Source organism: Balearica regulorum, chromosome 6, assembly GCF_011004875.1.
Source record: "Balearica regulorum gibbericeps isolate bBalReg1 chromosome 6, bBalReg1.pri, whole genome shotgun sequence".
NCBI classification, from domain to species: domain Eukaryota; kingdom Metazoa; phylum Chordata; class Aves; order Gruiformes; family Gruidae; genus Balearica; species Balearica regulorum.
The window spans coordinates 12,824,990-12,847,236 of NC_046189.1; the positions used below are offsets into that span (position 1 = coordinate 12,824,990).

Here is a 22,247-nt window from a genome sequence, read left to right on the forward strand (position 1 = left end):
AGTCAAAGAAACGTACCACTGATTCTGTCATCAAAGAAAGGTGTTCTGTCTGTGTAAGCAGCCCTGAATCCTTTTGAATGGGATTCTGCACTCTTTGCTGTAGTGGTGTGGGAGCAATATTGGGCCTTCAAACAGTAAACCTCAGCCAGGTGAAGAATCCTATGACTTCTTCCAAAGCTGATTCCTTCCTTGCAATTGTTCACGGAGAAATTTTAATGGGATTTAATCTCTCTTGCCCAAGAAATATTTTGAACTATTAATTTTTGCTTAATCACTTAAAAGTAATCTAGAGTGACTTTCTGGTGCTGGATTGAAAGTAAGTTGGTGCTCTTTTTCCACCTGCATGTTACATGTCATGTTGCAATGGAGGCAAAACCAGCATCCCACAAATGCAAACTGAAGCACTGCAATACAGTAAAAACCTTGTTGAAAAGGCACTAAAAAACATGTGCTATGACTCTGTTTTCTGTTCCAAAATCTCATTACCCAATAGGACTTGCAGAAAATATCCCACTGAGCTATGGTTAGCCCACCCATTGTGCCCTGGCCTGAGAGAACTGGTGGCTCACTGAGCAGAGCAATCAGCTATGAAATGCAAAATTTTCTGGTTTGCATTTGATCTGTGCTGACATGCAGGATGTGCATGCTGTAAAGTAACCCGCTGGTAAGCAATTCCACCAAAATGTTAACAAACATGTGGTGTTCCTCCATCAGCCAGGTATGTAGTGAGTCCATTGCTAGGAGCTGAAGCACGTGGGAGGAGGGAGGGAGGGATGGACAGACGGACCCTTTGTGACACAAAGCTGCTGTACTAGAAAATAGAAAGGTATACTGGTTATGGAATGATGCAAGTTGTTTGGGTATGAGATTGGCACAATCATTCATATAGTGTCATCTTTTCAATCTATAATAGATCGCAATTATGAAATATTCTCATTTTTAATTATATATAGTTACATATAAAATTCATTTAGTTCATATCATAAGTACCTCTCCAGGCTTATTTGCATATTCCATTATAAGTCATAGTTTTCTACTAAGGTAGCCTCAAACTAATCAGTGCTTTACAAGCTAATCAGCTCATACTCTCACAAGTGGCATAATGCAAGTAATTATGCTTTAATTCAACTTCTAAACAAGGAGGAAGAAAAAATCAGATTGATCAAAAAGAGGCTTATTGTGAACTCATGAATTGATAATCATGATTAATGGAGGATCTCTGGGAGAAGATGTGGTTATATCTCTTGCCTGTAACCGTTTCATTGGGCACAGTGGAAAATCAGCGCACACACTCCTGGGGTACATTGACCCAGCCAGCAGCCAAGAGCCGGTTATCTCCAGCGTCCTCTCCTAATCAAATCTGTTATCGCTTCTATATTGCCCTGGTTTTCAGCAAAAATCTTTTTTCTCTTAGACAATCTCACTATTATATATATATAGAAAACCAGGACATATATATTTTTATATGCATTTGAGTGAAAAGACAGACTGTTTCTCTAGAAATGCATAATTAAGACAGTGAGCAAGGATTCCCAGGTCCTGTTCTTCATTGTGTTCTTGAATCACAGTAAACAGATGGACAATAATTGTCTCTGTCTAATATTTATACAGAAATCTGCAAGGAAAGATGATATAAGCACAAAATAGTTTTGCTAGAGAAGCTAACTTTTAGCAGGGCTTTGTTTTAGAAAAATGGTTCTGTAGTTCAGCTGGTAATTCAACAAGACTGAAGGAGAAAACCTCTATAACCTTGCCAGACAAGCCAGGTGAGAGGGGAACCTTTGAATGTAAAGGGAAGTAGTAAAAGTTCCACCATTGTGTCAAAAATGGACAATACGGTGCCTACTATGTCAGAAATCACAAGCCAAATAAACCTTGTTTCCCTGGAAAGTACATCACTATCAAGCCAGAAGCTCCATTTAGCACAGGTATGAATTATTTCTAACTTGCACCCATTAGGCTACTTAGAAGGCAGTCACTAATTCAATTAGAACTTCTGTTGCATTAAAATTGGTGTTTGAGGAATAGATGGATGAGACTTCACTTGTATATTTGCCTTTGCCATTCTGCAGAAATAATGAATGGCTTAAAAAGGGTAAATCAGGATAAGACGCAGGCATATGCAGTCTGTCAGCTCTGCAATTTAACTTCCTTGGAAATGAAATTGAGATCCAGTGTGTGTGCCAGAAGAGAGCATGGGGTTGCAAATGCTTTCCTATTTCTCTCAACAGAGTATAATGTAATTCTCAGGATTTTTTTCTGTGCCAAGAAATTCTGCATTATATTGGATTTTTAAATCTTATTATTTTTTACAATTTACCTCTCCTGTAAACTAGAAGAACAGAACTATAGTTATTTGATGAGACTGAAATACAGATATTTAAAACCAGTTAAAATAAATATGCTTTTGTATAATATATAGTGTCCTTTGGCAATGAGTTCCATCAGTGTAAATCCCAAAGATTAACAGGATTTAAAAATCATTAAAAGGTAGATGGCAAAATAAACTGTTACATAAGCTTTTTAAGATTAGGTTATATACTCCTGAACCCTCCAGCTGGAGGATATGAGGAAAAAATCTCACTTTTATCAGATCTCCAGTGAAACCAACTGCTCAGCTAACCAGACTACAAATGGAAGAACTTGGTTTGTTCTTCAGGAGTTGGCAATGTCAGTGTGAATGTGAAATGGCCGCTCTGACGTGCTGCAGAACTGACCACCAGGCTCCACTTGCAGCATGCAGCTGGAGGCTGGCCCAGGGTGCCAAATGTGTGTGACCTACATGAGTGGCTGGAAGGTATTTGCTGAAATGAAATCTAAGGTGTTGCATCTTTTTCATTTGGATTTTTTTGAAAGTATTATATACAGAAAAATGGTGAAACAGATGCGTTACTTCTCAGCGTCCTACCATTTAAAGGGTTTATTGGTTTGTGATACCTTTTTAACCCCTTTAAATCTTCCACTTTGGCTTGCTTTCTTCCCCTTTTTCTTGCCAAATATTTATCTGTTTAAAGAATATGATACTTCTTCCTTATCAGCACTAAATAAAGCATCACTGATGGCTCTGGACCATGTCATGCTATAAATGTTACTCCTCCAATTGGGATATGGTAAAGAACTTTATTGTTTGCATTTCAAGGACATGAGCTTAGTCGATGAGATATTTTATTAGTCTTTCCGTATTCATAATTTTCTTCTACGTGGGTGATGCGTTCATTGCTTTTCTGGAGAATGAAATAATAACTGGAGAATAATTTGTTTTGCTTGTTTATGTCTTAGGGTTTTATAATAGGCGTATATGTAGGTAAGTGCACCTAAAATTGTGCAGTATTGGATGTTTAAGGATTCTTGAACTAGGTGAAGAAAACCCAAGCAGGTTCTGTTCTGCCTGGAGTAGTAGTTGAAAGTCAGGGTAGTTAGAGTAAATGCAAGCACTGCAGTTGGGGGGGAGGGGGGGGGGGAGAAAAAAAGAAAAAAAAATTTTTTTTAATGCCAGCTAAGCTCTGTTAAAGTACAGTACTAAGTAAAGTGCCTTATCTTCTAACCAGCAGCTGACCACAGCCAGCAGCCAAGCACCCCCACAGCTGCTCACTCACACCACTCACCAGCTCCTGACAGTAGGGAGAAAATAGGAAGAACAAAATCAAGAAAATTCTTGAGTTTTGATAAAAAACAATTTCATAGGTGAAGAAAAGAGGTGAGGAAAAACAAATGAAGCAAAGGAGGTGGCACGCCATCTCCCATAGGCAGACTGATGCCCAGCCAGACTCTAAACAGCTGCTTTGGAAATGAAAACCCCCATCTTTTTCTTCCACTACTCTAGGTGGTGTTTTTTTTTTTTTTATGGCTGAGCATGAGGACACATGGTATGGAATATCCCTTTGGCCGGTCTGGGTCAGCTGTCCCAGCTGTGTCCCCTCCCAGCCACTTGCCCACCCTCAGCCTGCTCGCTGTGGGCTGTAGTGGGAAACGGAGAAGACCTTGACGCTGTGCGCATGCAGCTCGGCAATAGCCAAAACACTGTGTGTTATCAGTGCTCTTGTAGCCACAGATCCAAAACACAGCACCGTATGGGCTGCTGTGAAGAAAGTTAACTCCATCCCAGTCAGACCCAGCACAACTCCAAATCATACTACTTTTTTTCCAGTTTATCTTCGCATATTCTAGTTTACAAATTCCAATTTCCCATTTTCTTTGGGATCATTTTCTTGCTCTAGAGACATCAAATACTCAGTTTCTCTCAGGTGATTACCATGTTTCATTGCTACTGTGACTCCTTGGCATATTCACATATGTTATTATTTCTGTACTATTTTCCACTAACACACTTGGTCCCATATTTTTTTCTGTTACCAGCAAAATCTGTTTTGCTTAGCCTGGCTTTCTTCTCTGTTGTAGCTCTTCACAGGTTCATCAAAACTATTCATTTAGAGCCAGTAGAAAAAGTTTCTAATCCTTTTTGTTTTATTCAGTCCCCAAATGTCTTTTAAATCTCTCTTTTATGATTGTTATCTATCCGGTATCTCCAAATGATCTCTGTTAAGACAGGCTTCTGTCCCTGTCTTGGCAGATCATGGACTTGCAGGCACAGAGAACAGGCTCACTCTGTCAGTTGTCAAAATCATTATTTTCTGGAGCAATGCTGCATCCCCGTTACAGTTTACTACCAGACAAGGCGTGTCTGGTTTTTTAATCAAATTGCTGTGTATAATGTCTAGATCTAGACTTTGTGTCATTGCATGTTTGCATATCCTCTTGTATTTTTCTTGGGGCATTTGTGAGCAACTTATTTTTGCCTTTACTGTCATATTTCCCCACAACTGCAATCCACTTAATTCCTTCAGTTTCTCAACGTCTTCATTAAATCGACAGCCCCACATCCATCATTGTCTTTGCACAGCAACTCTTTCAGGTTACTGGCTTGAGCAGCTGGATACCAATTTCACTCACTAATTCACAGTGCTAAGGAGTCTTTGTAACCTTATTTGTCTGTGGAACAATCCCAACCTTGCATTGAACCCACACATACCTGTTACTCTGCCCAGCCTCAGATGTTCCTTGTGGTCCTGGAATAGATGGCTGGTTCCTTCTTCCTCAGGTGGTTATAATCTCTCCTACAGCTTTTCTGCTTTTCATATTTAGGTTAAAAACATTTATGTTCTGTTTTCACATGGGGTGAAATGAGCTGTATAATTTGCCCCCTTCACCTCTATTAGCTGAAAGATATTACAAATACTTCTTGAATCTATAGAAAGAAATCTTTTGATCTCTCTTCCTTTCCTTGGCATCCATGGCTTAGGACTTTTGAACTACCCCGTGACTTCTCTCTGAGGAGAAAACATTTACATTTGTTCCAAATTTCATCACCTTTATGAGAAAATTAAACGCTCCAGTAACTTTAAAATGTTTAAAATTCAAAACTACTAGTGATATTATGCCTGGGGTTTGTATATTGTCTTAAATGTGGAAGGTGCATTACAGAATAGACATCAATAAAGTTCCTATGCCAAATGTAATTGGAAAAAATAGCACAGGACAAGACAAAGATCATTGGGGAGAGGTCGTGACTCTTTTGGCAGTGATGAGACTGTTGACTGACAAGTTAATAGAACTATATTAAACCGTAATGTATACTTTTGTGATTGACTTAATGTTATGGTGCTGTTTATACATGTACTTTTTTAGGTAGTCATACAGAAAGTAGGTCACCAGTTTTTGTGAGAACTGTGCAAAGAACCTGAGCCTGGGGAATCTGGGATGATAACGAAAGCTAAGAAAATACAGCTTATGAGATAAAGTGAGGGAAAAGGACTTTTTAGTCTAAAAAAGAAAAAGCTAATTGATGATAAAAATTAAAATATAAAAATTCTTCTAAGAACAATGATAAGCTACGTTCCACCAGACATGGGGTAATTAGTTTAATTTTACAGCAAAGAAACAGAAGTTTGATATGAGGAAAGATTTTCTGACTATACAGAATTGCTGGAATATTCAAAGAGGCTGCGGAACTTTCCTCAGCAATGTTGCGGACACCTGCCAAGATAGACTAGGTCTTCTCTGGGAGTCCATTCTGCTTCCCATCTCTTCTCATGCTAATGTGACTCTTAATGCTGCAGTGTAGGCAAGATTATTCCCATTTTTGCTCTCATGGAAAGCTAATTCTTAGTATTGGTAATGTTTGAGTAATAACAACAGTATGAAACTTCTGGTTTTCTAATTTTCTGATTTTTTTCTAATTTTTTGGATGCTTAGGAACACTTGAGGGTTTTTTTCCATTCAGTTGAGTTTTCCTGAAACGCACGTTACTCTTCTCTCACAATTTTATCTTGATTTTTGCAATATATTATATTTTTCTTCGAGTTCCAGCTCCTTGGCAGCATATGATCCAGTGAAATGTTGCTTCCGATTTTTCTAAACAAGTTAAAAAATTTATTCATCATGGGAGTGTTTGAATCACAGCAAAGCCTGAAAAAACCTATGAGATAAACAAATTATTTTTGGAAGATAATACAATTCAAAGATAATCTTAGGCTTTTGAGTATGCCTGGATCACAATTTTTGAGGTAGACAGTGCTGAGTCTGTCTAGAGTGTGCAAAGTTTTCCCAATGTTCCAGATAGGAGAGCTGACCGGCACTTACATGATTTCTTGCTTCAGTTCCTCTGCAGCAAACAGGAAATGTCTCGCCTTTGTACAAATGGCAAAAGTGCAGCTTTTGTTAAAGCAAAAGAAAAGATTGTCAGGACAAGGATTTTGTAAATGCGGAGAACTTTATAGTGATATAAGTTGCTTTCACTGAAATCTCTGGGTAACAGCTTGCTGAGAGCAGCTCTGTATTTGATTTACATAATTTGGCTTTAAGTTGTATTGTTTGTTTGCAGTATACTGCCTCTCTAAGGAGCTTTCTCCATGGATAAATAGCAGCATTGGATTAGAACCACCTCTGCTATATTGAGATTACATTTTAGGGGGGAGAAAAATGGGAAAATAACATTTTTTTTGTATGTCTTGCAAATTATTATGAAATACTTCTGTCCTACATATGAGGAAAAGCCAACCCTGATAGTTTGGCTCTTTCCCTGGAATTTGAGTATGTAACAGTCATAATTTCTTTTTTCCTTTAATTCTGTCTGTACATATTTTAGGTTAATATAGAAAAGTATCTCTCCTTCATTTATGTCACACTCGGGACAGTATTTTTCTGATTCATTTTACTGATAGCTTTTAAAAACATGTATTTCTCGTTTGCAGGAAGCTCAGAATCCCAGACTTCTTCTGGTCTCTCAAACCTACATTCCAAGAAATAATGCAAGAGATAATTATTCAATAGATTATATATTTAGTGTGTTCGGGAATTGGGGATAAAGTTGTCCCTTACTGAAGTCAGTTGCCTTCAAAGGGGTTAGATTTAATCTAAGAAGCTGGGTTATTTCCTTTCCTAGGATTGAACAGAAAGTAAGTTTTCCTTGTCAGCTTCATTTACCTTAGGCTGAAATATTATAATGCTTGCATAAAACCTTGTTAAAGCTCTTTTGAAGTTTGCAGAAGTAGAATAAGATCTCCAGACTCTGGCCCAGTGTTTCTCCAGAATATACCTTTGAGTAAAGACGGCTTTTGTAAACCCTGAGAACATAATGCAGTTTAGGCTTGCCTTCTTTCAAACTCTGGCAGCCTCAGAGCAAAATCAGCCAAGACTAAGAAAATGTCCTCCTTCTCCCAGTCTCTTTCAAACTTTAATGTTTCAGTTCTGCAAGGGCTTAGGAGCCTGGCTTTGATCCAGGCAACTATTTGGACTTTGGGAGTTCTCACCCTTATAAAGCGACACACTCAAGTGCTGTTTGACATTTCCCTTGTTCAAACCCTGAAAGATTGAGATCTTGATCCTGATAATTTCTACCATACCGGAAGAAAGGTGCCCAAGCTGCACTTCTGGAAACTGGGAAAGTTTAGTGGAGAAGCTGCACTGGGCACTTGCTTTCTTGTCACACTCTTTCTTAAGAATCAGTTACTGACTGTGGCTCAGAGGTGAGACACTGAGGTCAGACCTGTGATGTTAAGACCTGTACCACTGATGTTAAGAAGTTCAAGTGCTCTTTTCTGGCTGAAATGTCACTTCTTCAGCTGACAGGAGGTGAGTCTCTTCATCTTTAAATTCTAGAAATGAACATGCTTTGCTTTACCAAGCAAATAATATCTGAAAACCATAAGACTGACAAATCTGCCTTTAGTCCTGGTGTTGCAAACTGCCAAGTTGCCAGGGCACAGAAGGTGAAATCCTGGTGGCAGTGAGCCCATTAGTTTTTTCCATATTATTTTCTTAAGGCCAAGTGTTTTAGATGATAGGTTCAAAATTTTACTGTCCTGCTTACCTCTTGACTCTTCTATTCCACATTAGAAGTGGGAAACAAATACTTCAATAAAACGTGTTTTGTAGGGGATGTGAAATACTGAGAACTACTCTTATCAGTATGAAGAAATCTCCCACTGCTCTGAACCACTTGTGAGTATATAATGTCAGTACCATATGTCCGATATGATGGGAAAAGGTCTTGATGTCTTAAGTTGCTGGTTTATGCACAGTTAGTATTCTTAGGATATGTGTTTTTCCAGGCTTCATTTTTGGAGTGATAATTCTAACTATTGTTAAACACAAACTGTCAGAAATTGGCAATAAATACAACTGTAATGAAAGATTGTTTCAAGAACCCTCATAGAAACTTCTCTGTTCATTCAACTATCAGATAAGCACGTTGGCTAGCAATAAATCACACTTTTTAAGTGACACTTCAATATCTTTTATTTGGAATGATATTTAATCAGGCAAGAGTAAAAGATGTCAGAGAACATTACATTTAATTGATACATCAAATGATTAACAATGGGTGAAATTTGGAGGCCCTTACTGGGTTTTTGATTCAGTGCTCTACTTTAATGGAAGTTTTGCCTCAATAAGCATTAAGTAACAACTGATTCTGAACCTCAGAATGTGACCCAGTAATACTTACCACTTATGTTGTGCTCTAAACTTTCAGAGCTCTTCTGTGGGTCACATCTTGAACACAAAGGGGCTATTGAAGTGAGCATGATTTGGTCAATTAACCTGTTAAATCTTTGCGTGCAAGGCAGTCGGAGGCCCACTGTGGTTTTGGAGAGGGGTTACTCAGATCCAGCAATTTACAATATGCTGAGAATCCCATAGAGGTTGTATCCAAGTAGGGGCCTTGTCGGACCCCTGCTCCTCTTGGAATAATAAATCACATAGTACTTTTTCAATTGGAAAAACGTATTAACACGTCTGCTGCTCCAGCTGGAGAGAATAAAGTCATAATGGTTTATGATAAATTGCATATATTTCTTGTATCCGTACCATTTGCGAAATACTTTTTCCCCTCAAGTTGAAACCACAATGACACGTAGAAAGGGTTCTTTATCATGCACCATCCATGCAGACTGGGGGAATATTAAAGACTAATTAAAAGCATAAGTCACCAAAGTTGATTAGACTGCAAACTAGGCCTAATTTCATGCAGGATCCGTTAAAGGCAGCCAAGGCTGTAGTAGAGATACAAAAAGGCTGAAAAACTGCTATATTTAGATTAAAAACATGTACATGAAAGCCAAGAATCCCATGGAGGGGAGATGAAAGGTCAAAGCAACAAAGGCAATAGGAAGCAGAAACCAAAGGGGGAATGCTGTTGCTGGATTCCAGTCACATTGAAGGCTTCTCTGAGGTGACTTACCAGAGCAAACTAAGCTGGGTTTGGTCAGAATCTTGCTGAATGTCAGATCGATCCTGCTTTCATGGAGACAAAAGTGCCAGATTGCTTCTGCACAGATAGTCCATGTAGCGCTCTCACGTGTTGTCTAGTAGGCAAGATAGAGATGAAGTGCCAAATCAATTTTGTGTGATAGTGGTATGCTTACTGCTCACCTGCGAAGGCCGTTTCCAGTTAGTTTGAATTGTCCAGCATGCTGATTCTTTCTCCCGACGCTCCCACCCTGAACACAGCCTATGACTGTAGACTGGGAAGAGAACTGTGGTTTTTTGCCTATACCAGATGAAGGGATGTGTAGACACACCTTTTGTTTAAATTGTGAGCAGTAGGCCTAAGTATTTCTCCTTCAAAAATCAGCATGACATGATTGGGTTTGTTTTTAATAACCCTTTTGATTTCATTCCTGTGTTGTGGTTATAAGCAATTACCATGCCGCTTTTCCCTTCGTCTAAAGCTTTCTACACGCTGGTGGCAGGTTTGCATATTAAATCCTAGCACCATCCCTGCAGCCAGCTGTGTCATCACAATCGCTCAGCCATTTGACTCACTGTGATTATTGGTTTGATGGATTACAATCAGGATTTTGATCTCAGAGCAGCTTTTGAATAGCAACGAATACTGAGCATGACAAATGATATCTTCCTGAACCCACACTTGGCTAACTGCCAGCATTTCATCTTACTCGGCCACTGTGTAGCTTTCTATCTTGTTAATCACAACACTTTGATAAGGTGTCCTGGTTTCAGCTTGGTAGAGTTAATTTTCTTCTTAGGAGCTGGTATAGTGCTGTGTTTTGGATCTAGTATGAAAATAATGTTGATAACACACTGATGTTTTAGTTGTTGCTAAGCAGTGCTTACAATTAAGTCAAGGATTTTCAGCTTCCCAGGCCCTGCCAGCAAGGAGGCATGAGCCTTCTGCAGGAGGTGCATAAGAAAGGAGGGGGCACAGCTAGGAGAGCTGACCCGAGCTGGCCAAAGGGATATGCCATGCCATATAACATCATGTTTCGTCTATAAGATGGGAAGAGTTGGGTGGGGGGGTGGCGATCACTGCTCAGGGTTGGAATGGGCATCAGTCAGCACGTGGTAAGCAATTGCATTGTGCATAACTTGTTTTGTATATTCTATTATTATTTTCTCTTCCTTTTCTGTCCTATTAAACTGTCTTTATCTCAACCCATGAGTTTTGGTTTTTTTTTTTCCATTCTCCTCCCCATTCTGCCAGGGGCAGGGATGAGTAAGCAAGTGGCTGCGTGCTGCTTAGTGGCTAGCTGGGGTTAAACCACACATAAGGGGTTTGTAACCAATTGTTGGGATCCCTGGAACAAGTACCAGAACTACATTTTACTGTACCTTTAAGTCCTACCGTAGATTTTATTCTAAATCTGATGTTTTCTCCTTTCATAGAGCCATTTTAGAAGAAATACGTATAGGCCTGTCTTTTTTTCATTGCGCTCTGTTGTTTGGGGCTTTGCTCTTGGAAATGCAGCTGTTCCTTTACATAATTTAGTTAAAATTAACCACTGCTTCCTAGCCTGTTTCATTACAGCTCAATACTTCTGGGACTTAAGGTTTGATATTGCGTGGAGTCAAGTTTGCAATCCTTAATTTACAGCTGTTACTTACAGAAACACAAATGCACAGCAGGCATTTGATGAGGTCCTCTTCATCATCTATTGATGTACACAGTAGACACATTTTATTTCTTATGGGGAAGATAAAACTTTGGGAATTCTGACACAGATTTAAGTGCTGTCCAGTCTACAAAGTCCTGGACATCTCATAAGCGGCAAGGGTGAAGCCTTTAAATACTGAAGTAAGATCTATATGGTAGGAAATAACAATGACGTTCTCCCATTGTTCTCTGTGGACATTACCCATCATTTTGAGAGCTCCATTAGATATGCCTCCACTTCATCAACTTTCTGTTTTTAACAGAAGAATCAGTTATGTGGATTTGATTGGCAAAGTTGCCAAACTTCCTCAACTAAGTGCAAACTTAATCTCCATGTAGAAAGTTGTTAGCACTTCTGCTTGATATTTATAGTCTAATTTCACAAGGTGTAGGAGACAGAAGAGAGTGCTTTGAAACCCAGCTCAGCAGTGACAGCATTTATTTGTCCACATGTTATATTCTCTTCTGTGGCTCTTGAAGGTCTTTTTGACAAGTGAAGTTCACAAAGATGGTACATTACTTTTTTCTGTAGTTAATTTAGACTTTTCAATTGTGGAGCTATGCTATTCAGCTCATGGTTTGTAAAGATCAAGGTAAAGTTTCTGAACTGTGCCTGCAAAACAATGTCAGCTGTTACTGTAACACTTATTACTGCTGCAGCTAATAAGTGCTGGATGCAGCATGTGAGCTGTGGGAGTGGTGGGGGTCTGCACGTAAGTTTTCTGCTATTTTTTTCAACACTGAATATCCAGTTTCAAGTTCAAGTGGAGTCATTCTTGCAACCATAAACAATGATGCATACTGAAAAGCAGCTTATTGTAACATAAAAAACCTGTTCCACTTCAAAGGGTTTATTTAAAGCTGGGAATCAAATGGCTAACTTGCAGCCTGCAGCTTCGCTCTATCTCCTTGCTTATCTTTGCCTCTCTTGCTGTGGGGAGATTAACTCTTCCTTGGCTGTAGACAAAACACAGTTTATATGGTGTTTGTGACATAATGGGGGGAAGGAACTGCTAAGTACTTTGTTATTTTGTGGTCAACTCAGCAGGGTGAACTCAGATGACAAGTTTTACAAGAGGGAACAGGCTGTTCAGGTAACTGCGTCCTCCAAGACCGACATGACCAAACTACACTGTTGGGTGGAGAAGACCATCAGGATCTTTCATGATATGTGTTTGTGTACACACACACACTCTGAACCTGTTCTCCAGGAGAGTAAGGCCTGCTGCATTCTGCTTCCCCTGCATCCTCTCTGTCTTCTCATCCTTCCCTTCCAGCTGTTGTCTAGCCTGTTTGTGCTAGAGTCCCATTTCACTGAGCCTTGCTCTCCTGACTTCTCTACCTTCTCCTTGATACTACTTGTATCAGTAGTTTTACTCATGCAGCTTTGATGAATGGGATTGGTGGAGGAATTACTTCATGTGGGAGGGACTCCCTAAGTATTTGACCTGTGTAGAGCCAGGTAGGAGCCTGAACCAGCTAGGAAGTGGTCAAACCCCTTATGTTATTTGTCTGTAGCATTCTCTCCCTCTGCTCTTCATTCTTTAGACATGGACAGTGTGCAGTGTGAGAATAAATCAGAAAATGCAATTCTGATGCCTTAGCAGCCGCCTCCTGCACCAGTTGTCATGTTAATGTTTATAATATATTGGATATGTAGATCAGAAGAATAAGGATGGCTGGCATGTTACATGTTCTTGATGACTCCTTTGGTGCACTCCATTTTACACTTTCTTCATGAACCTGCTTTCATTTCACTGTACCATGCTCTTTGTCAGGCATACATGTCCCGTAGGCAGCAGCAATATGCGGATCCTTGTGCTTGTCCGTGAGCAACAAAAGAAGACGCAGGTAGTCTTTTGGCATGTTTTACCCCAGCAAATGCTTGTTCTGAGTTTTGTTTGATTCTTTTCATACATGTTGTACTGCAAACAGCATAATCAGTCTCTTAATGTTCAGTTAGCCTTATGAAAGGACAGCCTTTTGTTCCACCTTTCCTTTTCATTAAATTTCCTATCAGATTGAGCTTTTAGGACACAATGCAAAATATGACTTCAAACATTAGTTTCTGTTAAGATTCTGAATTTGGAAGTCAACTGGCAGTTCTGCTGAGGGAGGAATGGGGCAGAACAAAATGGTCTTTGCCTTGCTGTCATGGTAATAGCAGTGAAGTGCTGATAAGTAACAATACACATCTGCCTGCATTAACTCCTTACATATCCTTCAGGGAGAAGTGCTCTGGCATATAACAACAATATCTTTCTCATAAAATATTGAAGTCAGCCTAAGGATTTTAGTTAATAAAGAATGATATTCTTGTATAATAAAATGGGTCACAAATGGGACATGTTTATTATGTTCTAGAAGATTTGAGGACTATGACTGTTGTCTGAATTCTGTTACATGCAGTGGGGCACTTGTATGAAGGATGACCCCAAAGTTTTGGGTTTTTTTAATAGAGTGTGTCTGTTTATATATATATATATGTATATATTTTTATCAGAAATACTGTGGCCAGCAGGACAGGGAAGCAATTGTCTCCCTGTACTCCGCACTGGTGAGGCTGCACCTCGAGTACTATGTTCAGTTTTGGGCCCCTCACTACAAGACAGACATTGAGGTGCTGCAGCGTGGCCAAAGCAGGGCTACAAAGCTGGTGAGGGGTCTGGAGAATGAGTCTTATGAGGAGCAGCTGAGGAAACTGGGGTTGTTTAGCCTAGAGAACAGGAGGCTGAGGGCAGACCTTATCACTCTCTACAACTACCTGAAAGGAGGTTGTAGCCAGGTGTGGGTTGGTCTGTTCTCCCAAGTTACAAGTGATAGGACAAGAGGAAATGGCCTCAAGGTGTAGCAGGGAAGGTTTAGATTGGATATTAGGAAAAATTTCTTCACAGAAGGGGTTGTCAAGCACTGGAACAGGCTGCCCAGAGAAGTGGTAGAGTCACCATCCTTGGAAGTATTTAAAACACGTGTAGATGTGGTTCTTAGGGACATGGTTTAATGGTGGACTTGGCAGTGCTAGGTTAATGGATGGACTCGATGATCTTAAAGGTCTCTTCCAAAATTAATGATTCTATGATATATATGTCCCTTTTTCAGTTTTGTCTTCTGTTCTTTTAATGTCAGCTCTGTCTTCTGTGAGCCTGTGAGCTGTCCTTTCTGGTCTTTGAAAGTAGCAAGTTGTGTTTGTGCATTAAATCAAGTAATTGCACCTAGACAGATTTTGCTCTTCTTTTAGCCAGAGTGCTGTTTTAAGCAGATTTAATTTTAGAGTAACTTTCAACAGCTGCTATAAGGTAGGGTCCAGCTGGAGGGCTGTGTTCAGTCCTCGGTTCTCACACAGCCTTGCTATGCAGCCATGGGTGAGGCACTTTCTGAGCTGGGAGTCCCTCCTCGTTAACTAGCGGTGCACAGAGGACACTTTCCTTTTGCTTTTGAGGATTTGGATTCCACCATGTTGATTCCACTTCTCTTGAGTCTTTTCAGAGGCAAACCAAATCTGTGCTCGGCATCATTCCGAATTAAACCTTAAGTCACCAAGTTACCTTGGCAATTTCTGAATCGCGCTGCTGGCCTATTTTCTGTTATGACCATTGTACTTCTAAAGCATCGATCACACCTTGTTACCTCTTGGTTTTTTTGATACCTTTTAATTTCTTCTGTCATTATTATCTATTTTTACTACTTTAACTACTACCTTCACTACTTTACTTCCTTTAATTCCCTGTGTGCTATGTAACAACACTAAAGCTGTAATCCTTGCATTTATTGTTTTTTCCAACTTGATTATTTATTTCTGCCTATTGGCCAACCCTTTCTTCAAATACTGTCAAACATGTCACTGTATCAACAACAATAACCTCAACTTCCAAACTGTTGACTCCAGTAGTTAAATCATAATTGTCAATTGTTAGATCATAAATCAAACTTCTATTATTTACATTACTTCCCAAATAAGTTTTATGTTGAATTCCAGATTTTGAAACCACATTCTAAAGTACAGAATATCTCTTTTCTTTCTTCCTTCTGGCTGGGATTATCTTGTGCAGATGACTTTTTTTTTATGTGAAGGAGACCGGACTAATGCCCGTATGCAAAGTCAGCCCTCGAGTGGAGTCCCTACTTTGCTTCTTTCCCTGTTACACACATTCATTCATTACACCAGTGTGTCAGTTAAACTCCCATACATCTCCAAGGTGGCAGTGGAATACTTTGCTATCAGATTCAGTGTTTAAGGGGAGTTGTCTTGATTTGTGTATATGAGGTAAAAAGCACCATATCATTTACTCTAAAGATTAGTGTTTGAATTCAGCCTGGCTTACTATAGTAGCAGAAAGTAAATTGCCATTTATAAACTCACCCAGCCCCTGCGTTCTAAGTAATTCTTGTTAGCAGAAAGGAGAAGAGGGCAAGGGCTGAAGCACCATTTTGTACACCACCTAGGACAGAACTCTTAGGTAGAAATTAGAATTGCTATGCTTTTTGTGGAACATTTTTTTTGTCCAGTGGCATGAGAGAAAGGACTGTAAATGACTACTGCAAAACTTGGAAGCAGATCTACATCTTTTAGATGTCAAGTTTTTCATCTGCATTTGTCCTTAGATCCCACATGAGATTAATCAGGCACTAGGACTGAATCCACTTTGGAGAAATGGGACAAGATTTAACAAATAAATAAATGAATGAATTATAAAGTCATGGTGCACAAAGTAAAGATTCTCACAGAGTTGCAGTGTTTGTATACTGTATCTTCAAAGCTGGAGTAGTTTGCTCACTGGACTATGACACAGTACTGAGTTTGCATGTTTTAGAGTTGCAGTGATGCGAAAGAGAAGGGCTTTTTCACTAAATTTTGTTCAGTCAGTGTGTTTGCTTTACCATCAGTACTCTGAGTCGGCTGTGCATCTTGTAAAGCTGAAAGGGGAGAACTGACCTCTGTGTCAAAAGAGCCAGCTCTCACAGCACCTCACTTATTTGTGCCTGGAAAGACCAGGCTGTTGGTTATAAAATGGAGACTGCAATGTTCAAAAGCTCTCATCTTGCTTATGAACCCTCAGATTTTCTGTTCACAGTATCAAGTCCAGACAGAGGATAGCAATCTACTAGCGCTACCAGCTAACGGATGTTCCCTGTTCTGTTGTTGCTGGAGTTTTGGTGGTGGACCAAACCCTTTTGGAACATAAAGCAGTAAGCTGCCGAGTCAGACAGTAGCAGAGTGTTTCTGGGTTACTGAAGGCAGTTTTCCTTACAGGAAGGCAACACAAGTAACACTGGAACTGTTCAGGTCATCCCTGTACTGGGAATTTTCACAGTCTAACTTCAGGCACCTAATTCTGGTGGTGATGGGGCTGAAAGCTCCTGTAGAATCACTGGGACACCTATGCTTCCCTGAAAACCTCGGCACCGAGGCTGCTGGCACCCAAGTTGAATGCCTAAAGCTAAACAGTGAGGCCATTCTCTTCAGTCTAGTCCAACCACAGAGCAAAAGTCTACCACCACTGCTAACTAAAGGAAGTACCTCTTCAGCTGTTCCTTTAGTGCTGAGCACATACCAGCACCCTAAATGCATGGTGGAAGTCATCAAAAGCTAAGCATTAACACAGCTTCAACATCTTCGGGCATTAAATTAACACAGCCTCAACATCCTGAGACTGCAAGCCATTATCAGAAACTCTTCCAGCAAACCATAGCCTTTCTCTTGGGTTCGCTGGTGTCCCTGAGAGCTGTCTCTGTATCTCTCCCCTCCTGTTTGGATGCCCACACAGGAGCAAGAAGGCTGTGGTCTTAATCTCATTTATAGATATAGAATATTTTTTCTTCCTATGCCTTTCCACCTATTGACAAATTAAGAGCTTGTGCAACAAGGAACACCTAAAATGGGAGGACTAAAGATATCAGGCCTCATTTGTTCACACACTCTGTTACTGCCCATAATGCGCTGCTGTGCACTCTCTGGAGTCCTGGGAACCGCAGTGAGGAAGAGGATGAGGTTGCTCACCCTGTAAGTTGCTTGAGCAAGAATAGGTGCCAAAGTCAGAGTCAGAATCCCAGGACCTGATATATCATGGTGTATTGTTAGCTGTGTTTGTTTTGGGGGCTTTGGGTAATTTTTCTTCTAGGTTTTTGTCTCTCTATTTAATTATCCTTTTCAGGACTGATTTCCCGACTTAATCTGAATGTGCATAAATCTCCACCATAGATTTATCATCTCTATAGAAAGCGCTTTCAGAGTGGTTGTGCAGCTTCCCAGAAAAGGGACACTGTTGGAAAATGAAGCTTTCAGATTCAACAATAAGCCTACTATTATGCTGATTTTTGCCAAGCTTTCCCTCACTTCTTTGCCATTTACTACAAGAGTGAGCTCAAGGCTTCTTTTTGTTTGTTTTTGAACTTCAGTCATTCTGAAGTGTTTACCACCCTGCTCAAGTCCACTCACTCTGAAACATTAGACACCACAAGATACTGCTGCATTGCTTCTGAAATCAGAATATGCTCAGGGTCTTTTTTCAACTGCATGTCTCTGAAGGTTTTAACCAGCCTGTTTGCCAATCTTAAAAAAAAAAAAAAAGTAAAAATCTTTCTTGGAATATTGTACTTTGACTGTCACAGTCATTTGAGGGCGTTGTATTTTTAACCAAATGTGAGATCTCAGAGCAGCAGTTGAAATTATCTTTGATATAAATAATCTCCTTGCAAAACAGATTTTTGTTTACGTAGTATATAGTCTGTGTGCTCATAACCATTTAATCAAATTCAGGCATTGTCTGAGCAAACATAATGGCCGTTAACTTACATGTGGGTTGTGAATTATCCTTTCTGAATTTGACCTGTAGCTTTGAGAGCCAAAAACGCTGTCTTCTGTGATTTTTTTTTTTGCTTGGGGTCATGCATGCAAATGCATGGGCTTTTCTGTTTCTAAAAAAAATTTCAGTGTTGAATACAACTTTCTGCTGATAACATGTAGAAACCCAGCCTCTCTAGTTTTTTTTGGTCCATTGTGACTGACTGTCAGAATTTTTTGTAGTTATCATGAATCTTTTTCTTCTTTCCACGGTGATATTTCATATAATGCTCTTTATGTCTCCACACAGGTCCTTTGAAAGGACCTTCTGTCTTTTCTTTGCTTGGCAGCTCTCTCCTAAGCTGAGCATGTAAACATCTATCTCCTGAAGAAATACACGCTGTTAATCACTTCTGGTGCCTCTCTTTGAACTTCTTTCTGTTAATGTTGCAGTTTTTAAGTGCAGTTAACAAAAGCCAGGATAAAATGTTATTATCAGCCCTTCTCCTGGCTTAAAAGAGCCATGTTACGTTTATGCCCCAGATCAGCAACTGCTGTACAACATGAGCTACGTAATTTGCTGTTTTCTGTATCTTCACCCTCAGATCTGTTGCCAGACCACTGTGACTGTACGAGTTTATTTCAAAATTTCTGTGTTGAATCGATTTCCCTGTTGCGAGCCAGAAACAGTTTTGTGCCAGGGGAATTTCAACTGATGTAATTTGTTGCCAATTAACAAACTTTTAATTACTGATTCTGGTATTGAAACCAACAAACAAATACATACTTCAAGAGACACCTCAGCTCCCCTCCAGATGCCTCTCCTCCCTGCTCTGTGGTCGCTGCACATGGTACCCAGTCCCTTTGGTGAGGCAACAGGCCCCAAATAGCAGGAGGTGAGGCTTTGTAGCTTGTGCATTGGGCAGGACTCAGAAGACCTGTGTCTCATTTCTGCAGCTGGGAGGTTCTCTGCACTGTTTCTTTCTGTGCTGCTGTCTCTTATCTGCAAGCCAGGAAAAATGGCAGTGACCTGCTTCAGGTAGTACTGTGAAACTGATTGCTGAGAAGCAGTCCAAGAGAGGACGTGATGTTACTGATGTAACTGAAGCTCTGGAGTCTGTCGCTCTTGTGGGAGCAGTCAGTGTTTGAAGCAGCAAGGAGATAGAACAATTACATAAGGATATTATTATCTTTGCATTCATTTGGTTCCTGTCCCATCCGTAGCCCTAAGGAAAGCAATAGGAATCAAGTGGCACAAGATACAAAGCCGTATCGTGTGTGGCAGTGTGTTCTTCCCCTTCAGAAACAATGAATTTACGAATGTTGTGTTATGACATTCCTCTGGATTACTGCAGCTCGATAACTGATGTTAGATTACAACACATCAGTGTTCAAGGTCCTTTTTGTGACAGGTCACCAGCTGCTGGAGCTTCACTATCAACTGGATCTCAGTTAAAAAATTCTTTAAAGAAAAAGGGGGTGGTATTTTTAGCCCAGGTCATTTCAGTGGTCTGGTCTGCAGGGAAGTTTCACAAACTGAAAAAAATAACAGATTACAGTGCCAAGATGGAGACAGGAAGGTTGCAAGAGTAAGAAATCATTAAGGCACCTTTACTACCAAAGTTACTACATTGTACAGTTATACCTGGACTATCTTATAATCTTTGTCATATACACTGAGGTTTGGAAATTCCTTTCTTCTTTTGCAGATGAGAAACTGAGGCCCAGAGAAATTGAGTTGTCTGTGGTCCCATCAGAAATATGACTACAGTTATATAGGAAATATTGTGAACTGAGGATTTAATGCAAAATCCAAAGCCAGTCCTCTGACCAGCCCATCTCACTTCTAATATAGCCCAAAGGTGCCAGCTGGGATGTTTAATTGTTGATTATCATTTTACCTTTTTCAGTGAATAACCTCTACAGAGGAACCAAGCACTGCAACATGTGTTGACCATAAGGTTTATACTGCTATTTGACATAAACAGAGGATGAGAACTAAACTCTGGGCAGCTGGTGTCCTCTTTTTGAAAATGTAGGCTCAGTGTACAGCCAAATATACTGCAAGTCAAGGCAGGTTTGCACATTTTCTGCGAAAATTTAAAAGCCGGTGGAGTAACGCTAAAACTTCTTCAACACTGATGTAGAATCTGTGGCATGTCATCTGGAGATCAGCTTCTAGATGTTGGCCCTTTATTCCCTAGAAAAAAGTTGGCAGATGTTGCACCAATCTCTGTATGGAGGGCTCCTGTTTCCTGAAGGTTTGATGCAGCCATTCATGATCCTCACTGCAGAATATTCATGATCCCTTCTGTGTTCCCATTCCGGCCTCTACATTCAGTTGCTGTGCCTCTACTTTCAGTTTCCTTGTGCCAGCTTTTGCACGTACCTGCATGCTTCCCAAAGCTGCTGTTCCTTTTCTATGTGTTTACAACTCAGCCTAGTACTTAGTGTTTTCCTCGCTTGTGTTTAGTACCCAGACAACTCGCCCTCAAAACTGTCAAAATACACCATTTCAAACCAAGTCGTGGATAAAAAAACAACCCAAGAATTAATTAACTTCAGTGTACACAGGGTACAAAAACTTTATTGGAAAATACATAAGAAGTAGACCACTGAATTTTTATTTAACTTTTCCAAATAAATTTAAAGAAAATTATTTAAGTCACTGCTTTTTAAAAAGTTAAAAGTAAAGATACGGAATGGAGTTGCAGCTCAGGTTTTTCTTCCCACTACACTGTCACAGAAAAACCTAAGCTATTTCTGGCTGTTCTTATTTTTAGATTGTTCTTCATATACCATCTACTGTCATTGAAATTAATGAGAAAATAAAAGGAGTGACCTTTGGCTGAGCACATACAGTTTATGCATGAGTTAAACAGCAGGATCCTTTTTCGTTCTTCTTTTTCCCACATTCTCTTTCTCCCTCCTCTCCCCCATCCAAATATAATTTGTAAAGCCTTTAGAGCCTTTCATCCTATGTGTTTCCACTCTGTTTCTTTAGATGAGTCTCAGGTCCATGATTCACATCTATTCTCTTGTGCTGAAAGGTCAGCAGCACCCTTGTTTTATGAATATAATGCACCATTCTCTTGAACTTCAAAATCGTTTCCAAAACTCCCAGGCAAAATTCATACAGCTCAGGGTGCAGATAAATGTCAGCAATAATTTAAAGAGCACTCTCAGAACACAAATACAACCCTGGACATTTAAAGTTACATTGTTTAAAATAAACCTACATTTACTGAAGTATTTGAATAGTTTCGAAGACGTGATTCCAAATGAATGTTAATTCTGAACCTGTGGCCTCGCCATAACATTGAATATCTAATTCATTCCCAGCTTTCTGCAGCAGGTGGACGAGCCCATTCAACAGACAGTGATTCCACAAAGCCACTGCAGCTCAATAGAGTAGAAACTGCCCAGTGAGGTTTGCTTGGGCATCACGTGACAGAGCGCTGTGTGCTATGACATACCACACTGAGGTGGTTCTCTGCCAGCCTTGAGGAGATGCTGCCAGCTCTGCCTGCCTTGGAGGGTGGGTCAGATACATACTTGTCGTAAATCTCACTTTGAATTATTTTCCGTGCTGCAGTTTGGGAATCCTTGGCTGAAAATACTAAGGATTGAGTGCTGCCTCCAAACTGTGTTTGAAGATGTAAGAAGTTATTTTTCTGGCTGAGGGTAGGGAGTTCAAGTAGAGGTATGTTCTGACCGAGGGAGTCTCCTCTGCGTTAGCAAGAAAAGAGGTATGCAATGATTTTGAGGGGAAATGCTGTGATTTTCCAGTACTTGTGGCTCACATTGTTAGCAAAAAAGAGCACTGGTGTGCGTTTGGGTGAAGGAACTGATGATGATGGTGTAGGACCCCACCAGATTACAGTTGTTCATGGAAAATTTATTCTGATTTTTTTTAGTTCCAAGTGTGTGGTTGTACACCCATATTCTAGTGTTTAAGCGGAGAGTTATTTATTGCTCCTTTGGCTTTGTGTTAACAACCCTGACCATGTATTT

At 40.0% G+C, this 22,247-nt stretch overlaps 1 protein-coding gene across 2 annotated transcripts in view; it reads left to right on the plus strand.

Moving 5' to 3' along the window:
* Positions 1-22,247, plus strand: part of SPATS2L (spermatogenesis associated serine rich 2 like) — a 107,768-nt gene that overhangs the window by 3,665 nt on the left and 81,856 nt on the right. The gene's annotated exons all lie outside the window — the stretch shown is intronic.